At 37.0% G+C, this 12106-nt stretch overlaps 1 protein-coding gene across 10 annotated transcripts in view; it reads right to left on the bottom strand.

The window, feature by feature from the left end:
* The window catches only part of ADD1 (adducin 1), a 101195-nt gene that overhangs the window by 86329 nt on the left and 2760 nt on the right, over positions 1-12106 (bottom strand). The window contains exon 1 of one of the 10 annotated variants that reach the window (XM_063107528.1): positions 10151-10171. The exons of the other annotated variants lie outside the window; for them this stretch is intronic. The gene's annotated coding sequence lies outside the window, so the exon portion shown is untranslated. Of the gene's footprint in view, positions 1-10150; positions 10172-12106 lie in introns of those variants that run through there. 10 annotated transcript variants of the gene reach the window in all.

The raw sequence follows: 12106 nt of genomic DNA, 5'->3' as shown, positions 1-12106 counted from the left end.
AGGTTTTCACTGCTTAATCCCACAAGACAAGGAGTTCTGCAACCAGAATCCATGCCCTGTCCAGTAAAATGAGAACTGACATGCCAAAACCAGATTATAATGTCACCCACTTACTCTTAGCTTATATAATTGCCCAGGCTTATTTTATAATAGATCTTTCTTCCCTCCTCCACCTTCCTCTATCAACCATGTAAAACTTAACTCTGCTCTCCTTATTATTTCACTCTATTTTCACAAAGAACAGGATAGAAAAGTAATTAAATTGTAATTAATAAAAATATATACAGTAGTCCTCCCACAGTCTAAAAATGTTACATATTGGGCCGGCCTGTGGCTCACTCAGGAGAGTGCGGTGCTGATAACACCAAGGCCACGGTTCGGATCCTTTGGAAAAAAAAAAAAAAAAAGTTACATACAATAAGATATTTTGAGAGACCACATTCACACAATTTTTATAATAGTATATTGTTATAATTTTCCTATTTTATTATTATTCCTGTTCATTTTTTACTGTGCTAACTTATAAATTAAACTTTATCATAGGTATGTATATATAGGAAAACACATAATATACAGTACAGTATATAGGGTTCTGTACTATCTGCAATTTCAGGCATCCACTGGAGGTCTTGGAACACATTCCCCGTAGGTAACGGGGGACTACTACACATATAAAAGCATTTAGAGCATATCCAAAAAATATTAAGAATGTTTACTTTGGAATTATATGAATTATGGACATCTTCTAATTTTTTGTTTCATTTTACCTTCCTCTATTTTCTGATTTTTCTGTAACATACTGTTTTTTATAATGAGGGGTGGGTAAAAAATTTCCCCACCCTCCTAAAAAAGGGAAAATTGATGAAATTAATGAGGATCTCACTCTTGATTTCGGCTTCACTGGGGAACTAGATAATGTTCACATAAAGAAAAGGTCAAAATACAAGAAAAAGCAGCAACTGGCTAAACAGGCTATAAGTAGATACATAAGAAAAAATTGCAGGAAACCTTTATAAAAATCGATAAAAACATTTTCACAAGACAGTAGTTCCTAGCAGTAAATTTCCACAGGTCATACTTGGAAACTTTAGATTCCCTCACTGGTAAGCATCTATACAACCAATGTTTCCTGAGTGTCTGCTTTGCACCAGGCCCTAGGACCATGGCTTTTACTAGACAGACACAGGCTAAGAATGAAGGCAGGGACAAAAAGAACAGGAATCCCCAAGCGAGGTAAATATCCCTAGGAGGGAAGTATGGAATGCAGCAGAGCACAGTGCTCCAAATGCAGGCCTAGGGAAGACCTGCCTACAGAAGTAAAAATCAGAGTCTTGATGAAGTCTAAGCAGTGGTCATCCTCCAGTTCTTGGACACCATCACACTCTTGCCTCCGTGCAAGAACTGCTGCTCTATCTAACTTCATTTTGTAAGACTCCGCTTGTGTTCAGGACCCATGTTCTTCATAGTGCATCCTGTTATAACCATAGACATGTCACTATTTCTATCCAAGGCCATTCTCTGGTAGTGTTGTGAACCAAGCCCTCTTCCCCTCTCCAGGACATTGAATCTAGATGTACCTGACTCCCAGGCCTGCACCTGAGCTCTGTTCTGGGATGTAATTAAATTACTTGAACGTAATTAGTTATCAATTAGTTTGATAACCTGGGGTCTTGCTTTTAAGATGGTAGGCAGGAAAAGAGCAGTACTCAGTCTAGGGAAGACATTTCTGTGTGCTGTATCCAATGCCCCATGAATCTTGAGGTTTTTCAGTCTGGCTGATGCTAACAGTCACTATTCCCAGCCCTGTGTTAGCTCGAAGCATTCTTTCCTCTAATCCTTTCGGGTGGTTCTTTCCTCTGCCTTGTGGAGTTTCCTCACACACATGCAGGACAAAGCTCAAGAATATTTATAGGGGGAGGTCCTGAAGCATAGAGCCGGGGAAGCCAAACCCAGGAGCAACTAGGCACACTGCCAACCCCAGGACCCCGCCAGAGCCCTGAGGCATGGATCTGGGGGAAGCCAAAGTCAGCCACAAAGGTAAAGAGCACACCAAAAACACCATTTCCATGTGTGTACCCCTCCACAGCCACTGCAATTGTCATGGCTGCTGCAAAAGTGGCTAGTCTCTATAGCAGCAGTCACAGCTATCTGCAGATGGCACACCAGACTCTCAACTGCACCGATACAAGGAGAGGCACCAGCAGAGACAAAAAAAAAAAAAGAGGAGGTCCTCTCTCTCCATAAAGCACACTCCAGAGTAACAGAAGCAGCATCTGCTTTACGATAATAGGGGAGGACTTGATCACACCTGTCTCAGTACTGGACAGATCATCTAGGCAACAAACCAACAGAGGAACAGTTAATCCTTCAGATGGAGAGAACAAATCTATGGTTATTAGAGGGGGGAGAGGGAGGGAAAAGGGGAGAGATTGGATAAGGGGCATAAAGAATAAGTATGATTTGTAATAATGAATGTGCTAAAAAAAATTAAAATTTAAAAAAAGAATATTTATAGGAAAAAATATTCAGAACCCAACAATGTAAAATTTACAATATCTGGCATCCAATGAAAAAGTACCCAACATGCAAAAAAGCAGGAAAATATGACCCATGTTGAGGAGATAAATCAATCAAAACTAACCCAGAACTGGAAAAGTTAAAATTAGCAAACAAGGTCATTAAAAACAGTATGACCGTATTTCCACATGTTCAAAATCTTAGAGAGATGGAAGATATAAAAAAATACAAATGGAACTTCTAAAGATGAACACTACAATGTGAGATAAAAAATTACACCAAATGAGATAACTGGTAGGGTAAACACTGCAGAAGAAAGATAAGTGAATATGAAGAGAAAGCAATAAAAACTATCAAAAACAAAATACACAGAGAAAAGAGAATCAAAGAAATGAACACAGCATCAGTGAGCTGTGGGACAACGTCAAATGGTCTGACATGCATGAAATTGAAGTATATGAAGGAGAGGAAATGAAGGAAAAACAAAAAATATGTGAAAAAATAATGGCATAATTTTTTCCAAACTTGATTAAAAAAAAAACAAACTATAAACCTACAGATCCAAGAAAGGCCAATGAATCCCAAGCACAAGAAACATGAAGAAAACTACTGTACACAAAGGCACATCAAAATAAAATTGCTCAAAACCAGTGATAGAGAAAATTTTTTAAAAGGTAAGAGAAAAAAGAGGCACTAAGTAAAGAATAACAAAGACAAGATGACAACAGATTTCTTGTAGGAAACAATGCAAGCAAGAAGACAGTGGGGCAACATCCTTAAAATAACTACCAAAAGATTTTAGCCCAAAGGTTTTGAATTCCAAAAGTCTTTTGACTCAAATCTATAATTTTACAAACTTCTCTAGTGATGGTATTTCTGAATTGCAAGCATTACATTTTCTCAAACATTATCATCTCGTTTGTCCACATTAGATGTAATATATTTAGCATCTGCTTTTTTAGTACAATATTTTGCACCCAAAATGCATGAGATAAATAACACTTGTGGGTGCATTGTGAGAATTTAATTGTAATACTAGTAATGGTTTCTCTCTCTCTTTTCTTTTTTTTGGTTGTTGTTGTTTTGGCAGCTGGCCAGTACTCGGATCTGAGCCCTTGACCTTGGTGTTATCAGCACCACACTCTAACCAAATGAGCTAACTGGCCAGCCTAGTAATGGTTTCTCTCTCCTTTTTTGCCTCCCAGTATATTTCAAATACATGTTAATAAATAACGTACTTAAGCAGCATCTATCACTTACAAAGTACTTTTTAATTTAATGTTTATATAAAAAACAGGAAGCCCCAAGCAAGGTAAATATCCCCAGGAGGGAAGTAAGGAATGCAGCAGAGCACAGAACCACTGAAATACATGAGGAAGGTAACATCACAACCACTGTTTAAATGGGAAAAATGTAGTTCATAAAAACGGAAGTGATTTATTTGCCCAGGGATGTAAAGTGGAGTAAGTGATGGAGGTAAGGGTAGGAAAGGGATTTCTCACATTCTTCCTCTGGGCCAGGTATAATGCTAGCCGGTTCACTTACATCATATTTAATACCCGTAAAAGCCAAATGAAGTAGAAAATACCTTCTCCCATTTTACAATTCAGGAAAAAGATTAAGTAATTTGCCAAAACAAATTACACAACTACATGTAATCAGGTCCTTCTAACTCCAAGTAGATCTTTCTATTAAACCACTAGTGAAATATGTTAAACTAAAAGAAGAACATAAAATATAAAAATTCATTCTGGGATAGATATTTACTCAAAGAAAAGTAAAGCACATTTCTGTATGAAAAGAAAGAAAAGACTTTATAATAAACAAGGTCTCCAAAATCCCCTTACAACCAATACAATCTGGCATTTCAGAGCAATATTTCTTCTACAGTTCCTTAGCATAAACCAAAGTATGATGAAACCAAAGGAAAGAGCACTGGCAGACAAAACAATTCAGTCCAGGAGTTGATGTCTAATTTGATCTAACGATAAAATTTAGATGATTTAGGCAGGAATCAATAAACAATGCTCCTCCCTTCAAGGCTAAATCCAGCCTAATGACTGTTTTTAAAAGGCCCACAAGCTAAAAATGGTTTTTAAAATTTTTTTTAATTGAAAAAACATCAAAAGAATAATTTATGAAGGGTTGGCCAGTTAGTTCACTTGGGAGAGCATGGTGTTGATAACACCAAGGTCAAGGGTTTCGATACCCGGTAAACCACAAAAAAAAAAAAAAAATTATGAAATTGACATAGATGAAAATCAATTCAGATTTCAGTATCCATAAATAAGGTTTTATTGGAACAGTCATCCTCATTCATTTATGTATCATCTATGGCTGCTTTTATAGAACAGTAGAGCTGAGAAATTGTAACAGAGATCATCTAACCCTCAAAGCATAAAATTTTTACTATCTGGTCCTTTATAGAAAAGTTTGCCAACCCCTGCTTTAAGAGAATAGATGCCACACCATAATCTTCCATGAACATTATTCCTAACAACTTCAGTTATTAAAAAATAACTGAATAGTACTGGTAAATTAGCTTGGTAGGTTAGAGTGCAGCCTTATAACACCAAGGGTTTGGATTCCTCATATTGGCTAGCTTCCAAAAAAAAATAATAACTAAGAAATAAATGTTATTCTTTATAAATTAAAAAGGGCTGGCCAGTTAGCTCAGTTGGTTTGAATGAAGCCTTATAACACCAAGGTCATGGGTTCAGATCCCTGTACCAACCAGCCTCCAAAAAAATAATAATAACTGAAGATCACTAATTTAACAAATACTTCTTAAGGACCTACTCTGCTCCAGGCATCTTTTAGACTGTGGGTATAGAGTAGTAAACAAAACAGACATAGCCCTGCCCTCATGGGGAAGACCAGGACCAACTGTTATAATCAAGCGTATGAAGTGTTAGGACTGAGGAAGTCTACACAAGGAACACAGCATGGCCTGGTGGTTAAGAGCACGGTCTCTAGAATCAGACATCCTTGATTTGAATCCCAGTTCCACCACCTCCTAGCTATGTGCCGTTGGCAATTACTTAAAACTCTCTCAGTTCTTCCATTTGAAAAAGAAAATAATAGTATCCACTTAATAGGATTGTTGTAAGGATAAATGGAGGTAATAAATAAAAGTACTATGCCTAACATATAGCAAGTACTAAAAAGATAAAAATTTAAATTTATAACCTTAAGTTTAAAAATTCTATGTTGCCAATTAAAAGCATAGCCCTATTTTCCAACACTCATTTAAACAGAGAGGCACACATATCAAAGAAAGTCCAGAGGCATCTAACCATGACACACTCACCCGATGTGGATAGTAGCCCCACCTCCACAGAACGGCGGTCCTGGGCCCACTGCAACACTGGTCAAATGGGGAACTACTGTTCGAAGAGCAAAGTCAAAGAACAGTGGTTCTTAATCAGGGGGTGCATTTGAATCACCTGCCCAAGGCTAAAGATTCAGCAGGTCTAGGCGGGATCCCTGTATGCATGTGCGTGTGCATGCATGTTTCTCAACCACTGCCATAAAACATGGGTACAAAAAATTTAGTCTAAAAAAAACTTTCATTTCTCCTTCACAGAATGACATCTTTTCCTTTACCCCCTGTACCCATCTTTCAAGGATAAGTTTAAATTCTACCTATGCCTTCCCTGAAGGTTTATGACCTTATGTTTTTAGCTATCATTTTCCCAAGAGTATGATTAAAATTTCCCAAAAACTTAAAGAGATAAAATCTTTTTTTTTTTTTTTAGTGGATTTTTTATTTTTATTTTTTTATTTTTTTTATGCATATTAATTTATTTAAAATTGTATTCCACTCCCCTCCAAAAAGATCTTTTTTTTTTTTAAATTTTATTTTGTCGATATACATTGTAGCTGATTAATGCTCCCCATCACCAAAACCTCCCTCCCTTCTCCCTCCCCCCCCCCAACAATGTCCTTTCTGTTTGTTTGTTGTATCAACTTCAAATAATTGTGGTTGTTATATCTTCTCCCCCCCCCCCGGTTTGTGTGTGTGTGTGTGTATGTGTGTGTGTGAATTTATATATTAATTTTTAGCTCCCTCCAATAAGTGAGAACATGTGGTATTTCTCTTTCTGTGCCTGACTTGTTTCACTTAATATAATTCTCTCAAGGTCCATCCATGTTGTTGCAAATGGCAGTATTTCATTCGTTTTTATAGCTGAGTAGTATTCCATTGTGTAGATGTACCACATTTTCCGTATCCACTCATCTGATGATGGGCATTTGAGCTGGTTCCAACTCTTGGCTATTGTAAAGAGTGCTGCGATGAACATTGGGGAACAGGTATACCTTCGACTTGATGATTTCCATTCCTCTGGGTATATTCCCAACAGTGGGATGGCTGGGTCGTATGGTAGATCTATTTGCAATTGTTTAAGGAACCTCCATACCATTTTCCATAGAGGCTGCACCATTTTGCAGTCCCACCAACAATGTATGAGAGTTCCTTTTTCTCCGCAGCCTCGCCAGCATTAATCGTTCATAGTCTTTTGGATTTTAGCCATCCTAACTGGGGTTAGATGGTATCTCAATGTGGTTTTGATTTGCATTTCCCGGATGCTGAGTGATGTTGAGCATTTTTTCATATGTCTGTTGGCCATTTGGATATCTTCCTTAGAGAAACGCCTACTTAGCTCTTTTGCCCATTTTTTAATTGGGTTGCTTGTTTTCTTCTTGTAAAGTTGTTTGAGTTCCTTATATATTCTGGATATTAATCCTTTGTCAGATGTATATTTTGCAAATATTTTCTCCCACTCTGTTGGTTGTCTTTTAACTCTTTTGTTTCTTTTGCTGTGCAGAAGCTTTTTAGTTTGATATAATCCCATTTGTTTATTTTTCCTTTGGTTGCCCGTGCTTTTGGGGTCGTATTCATGAAGTCTGTGCCCAGTCCTATTTCCTGAAGTGTTTCCCCTATGTTTTCTTTAAGAAGTTTTATTGTTTCAGGGTGTATATTTAAATCCTTAATCCATTTTGAGTTGATTTTAGTATACGGTGAGAGGTATGGATCTAGTTTCATTCTCCTGCATATCGATATCCAGTTATCCCAGCACCACTTGCTGAAGAGGCAGTCCCTTCCCCAGTGAATAGGCTTGGTGCCTTTGTCAAAGATCAGATGGCAGTAAGTGTGTGGGTTGATTTCTGGATTCTCTATTCTATTCCATTGGTCAGTGTGTCTGTTTTTATGCCAGTACCATACTGTTTTCGTTATTATAGCTTTGTAGTATAGCTTAAAGTCAGGTAGTGTTATGCCTCCAGCTTTATTTTTTTTGCTCAGCATTGCTTTGGCTATTCGTGGTCTTTTATTGTTCCATATAAATGTCTGAATAGTTTTTTCCATTTCTGAGAAAAATGTCTTTGGAATTTTGATGGGGATTGCATTGAATTTGTATATCACTTTGGGTAGTATGGACATTTTCACTATGTTGATTTTCCAATCCAAGAGCATGGAATATCTTTCCATCTTCTTGTATCCTCTCTAATTTCTCTCAGCAGTGGTTTGCAGTTCTCATTATAGAGATTTTTCACCTCCTTGGTTAACTCAATTCCTAAGTATTTTATTTTTTTGGTGGCTATTGTAAATGGGCAGGCTTTCTTGATTTCTCCTTCTGCATGTTCACTATTGGAGAAAAGAAATGCTACTGATTTTTGTGTGTTGATTTTGTATCCTGCTACTGTGCTGAAATCATTTATCAATTCCAACAGTTTTTTTGTAGAGGTTTTAGGCTGTTCGATATATAGGATCATGTCATCTGCAAACAGGGACAGTTTGACTTCATCTTTTCCAATCTGGATGCCCTTTATTTCCTTCTCTTCTCTGATTGCTCTGGCTAGTACTTCCAACACTATGTTGAATAGGAGTGGTGAGAGTGGGCATCCTTGTCTAGTGCCTGTTCTTAAAGGAAAAGCTTTCAGCTTTTCCCCATTCAGGATGATATTGGCAGTGGGTTTGTCATATATGGCTTTAATTATGTTGAGATACTTTCCCTCTATACCTAACTTATAGAGGGTCTTTGTCATGAAGAGATAAAATCTTAAATCACTTACTCATTCTACAAATATTTACTGAGCACCTACCTATATGTAAAGGTTACACTGTTAAGATCACAGTGGGAAGCAAAATGAGGGTTGTAAGAGACAGTACTGGAGATGTGGGAAGAGGCCAAACCTTAAAAGTTTGGTCCAGGAGCTCAGGATTTACAGGCCATCGAGAATCATTAAAAAGCTCTGAGAAGTGACATGGTCTAGTCTACGTCTCAGAGAACTCACTGCAGCAAGAACATAGAGGGGCTAGCTTAAACGGTGGATAAGCACAGTCTCTGCTTTCATGCAGTTATCCTTCTTGGGGAAGAGTAAACAGATTAATAAATCATTAAAATTGAAAGACACAAGAAGTATCTGAGTTACAAGAGAAACCTACTTTAAAGAGGGCAGTTAGAGAAGGTCTCTTCAAAGTACATTTAAGCAAAGTACATTAAAAGCTGAGGAGCTGGCCATGCAGAGTGACATAAGAGCATTCTGGGCAGACGGATGAACATGCAGTTCCCTGAAGCAGACAAGAACTAGAGCATGTTCCAGGAAGACCACTGTAAATGCAGCATAAATGAGCAAGTGGAAGAATGAGAGCTTGGAAAGCATGGAAAGAAATTTGGATTTTCTCTAAGTATAATGGGAAGTCACTGGAGGGTTTCTTTTGCTTTTGTAAAATTTCTTATTTTATTCTGAGTATATAACTGAGGTACTTGAATCAAAATTCCAAAGGTACATATATAAAGTTATATAGGGAGAAAAGTAAGTCTCTCTCCTGCCATGTCGAACAGCCACACAGTTCCCTGTCCCTTGAGACAACCACTTTATCATCCTTTAAAGAGTTTTAAGGAGGACAGAACATGATCTAATAATGTTTTCTGTAAATCACCCTGGCTTGTGGGTGGAGGACAGGCAGGAAGAAAGGAGCCACGGAGACCAGCTGGAGGCTGCTGTGGTATCCAATGGAGAGATGACAGCTACTGAGACCCAGGCGGTGACAGTGGAGATGGGATAGGACTGATTCAGGATGTACTTTGAAGGTAAAACTGACAAAACTTATGTTAAGAAGACAGCATTACTATGGCAATACACATTGTTATTCACACACTTAGAACCTACAGGTCTAATACCTCAGAGCTTGACGAATATGTAGATAATTTAAACTAGATCCCCATAAGTAAAAATTATCTATTGCAGTCTCTATATTTTCAGAGGACAATAATTATTCTAGAAATAAGCATTAATGATATCTGATAAAGCCCAAATGAAAGTATGCAATTTCAAGCTTCCATGCTTTTAGTCATGCCATCCTTTCTACTTTATATATATTTTCTGTCCATCTCTTATTTATTGACATCTAAATTCTTATATAAAGTGTAATTTGGAAATTAAAATAAAAATTTAAATGATAAAATTTTAAAAAATGAAAATGTAGATAGATAATGGGTGAGAACAATGGGTAACAACAGAAAAAACAGATTACTGAAATGTGGTGTTAAGAATTTTATTAATTAATAAAAAAACAGTAAAATCGGAAAATAAAAAAATAAAAAGAATTTGATGATAATGAACTTACTGTGTCAATATGAATTAAATGATTTTCTCTCAGACACCAACCCAAAATTGTATTACTGCAGTTGAGGGGGTGAAATGGTAGCTGTTTAAAAAAGAAAAGAAAAACGCAAAACTGAGGTCTTTAACCTATAGCTGTTAATTACCACATAATACAGAAGGCTAAAGTCTTCTCAAAAAGAAAAAGAAAGTCTTCTCAGTAGAAGAGAATTTGAGTACGACATCACAATTAAGTGAAGAGTTTCCTTCCATTCTGCTAACTTAAAATGTACCAGAAAATTCTCACCAAATCATAGTATAAGAAAAAACATAATTAATGGACAAGATTTTTGTATTGGATCTTCATTAAAAAGCAGTCATATGAGGGCCAGCCTATGGCTCACTTGGGAGAGTGTGGTGCTGACAACACCAAGTCAAGGGTTGAGATCCCCTTACCGGTCATCTTTAAAAAAAAAAAAAAAAGAAAACCTTTTAATATTTTACATAATTATAAAACAAAATTAAATTAAAAAAAAACAATCCCTAAATACTGAAAGCAAATAAACAAAAGAAACAAACTATGCATCCAGTGATGGCAAAACCTTAGAGTAACTATAACTACTTTAAGTGACTTCAAAACACAGTAATTTGTGGCCGGCCCCGTGGCGCACTCGGGAGAGTGCGGCACTCCCGCCGCGGGTTCAGATCCTATATAGGGATGGCCGGTGCGCTCACTGGCTGAGCGCGGTGCGAGCGACACCAAGCCAAGGGTTGCAATCCCCTTACCGGTCACAAAAAAGACAAAAAAAAAAAAAAAAAAAAAAACAGTAATTTGGGGCTGGGCACTCAACTCACTAAAGAGAGCATGGTGCTGGTAACTCCAAGGTCATGGGTTTGGGTTCAGATCTCCCTACTGGCCAGCCACCAAACACAGTAATTAGACTACGTATCCCTAATAAGGATGCAAAAAAAATCTCTTAAACAGTTTTCATTAGTTGGTGGTAGTGTTCCTATATTTCTGAGACTGAGATGTGTACAGTGTGGGATAAAACAATGAGTACTTAGAACCAAGGTGTTCAGCTTAGAAGAAAAAAGATACAGGGATAAGATTGAGAAGGTTAAATAGAACTCCAGTCTTGCTTTTGAACCAGAAGTATCAGTAACCCATGATCTCTGCACTGAAAAGACCTAGAAACAATAATCAACCTAGTAGCAACGAGCAACCCAAAGGCCCCGATTGTGGTTTCCATATAGTACTGTTTTTCATTAAAAGAAACCAAGGCTCCTTGGAAAAATGAATACTTCCAGGACTGGGACAGAAAACTTATGAGTCTGGTGCTGTTGATCACACCAGAAAGAAGGGAGATCAAAGTATTAAGAGTTGTGTCTAAAGAATTTAAGAGCCAATTTGAACAGATTCCTACTGGACAAAGATGAGACAATCTGAGCATCAATAAGGATAATATCTACAATGGAGTGAAACATCAAATATATTTAGGTCAGTGAGGTCACAATGACACAAACACATACACACAGCTCACTGGCTACTTTTGAAGGATGCTAGGGAATCAATTCATTATTTGGAACCCTAGTAAATAATGGAGAGGAATTAAGCATTTATTCTGCCTTTTTTATAAGAGCTGTATAGAACAACATCAAGGTAATCAAATAGTGGATGAAGGGAAATTTCTTTTTATAGAAGTATTCCACCTAATAAATGATGAAGTTACAGAATTAAAATAACATTTTTCAACGCCTAAAATGACTCTAGACACTGAAAATCAAGAACTGCTAACAGGAAGACAGACTACTCATCATTATATACTTACCTATGACTATATCATTATATACTTACCTATGACATCTTTCTGCCAAAAATAAATCAAACCTGAATCTGGTTACACCTTTAGATCTATCAGTTTACAGTAAATTCAGTATTGTCAAACAATAATAGAATAAAATCCAGACTGTGCATAACTCC

The sequence above is a fragment of the Cynocephalus volans genome, chromosome 9 (assembly GCF_027409185.1).
Source record: "Cynocephalus volans isolate mCynVol1 chromosome 9, mCynVol1.pri, whole genome shotgun sequence".
Taxonomy (NCBI): domain Eukaryota; kingdom Metazoa; phylum Chordata; class Mammalia; order Dermoptera; family Cynocephalidae; genus Cynocephalus; species Cynocephalus volans.
Note: the sequence above shows the minus strand (reverse complement) of the source record. Positions and strands in the feature narration are given on the sequence as shown.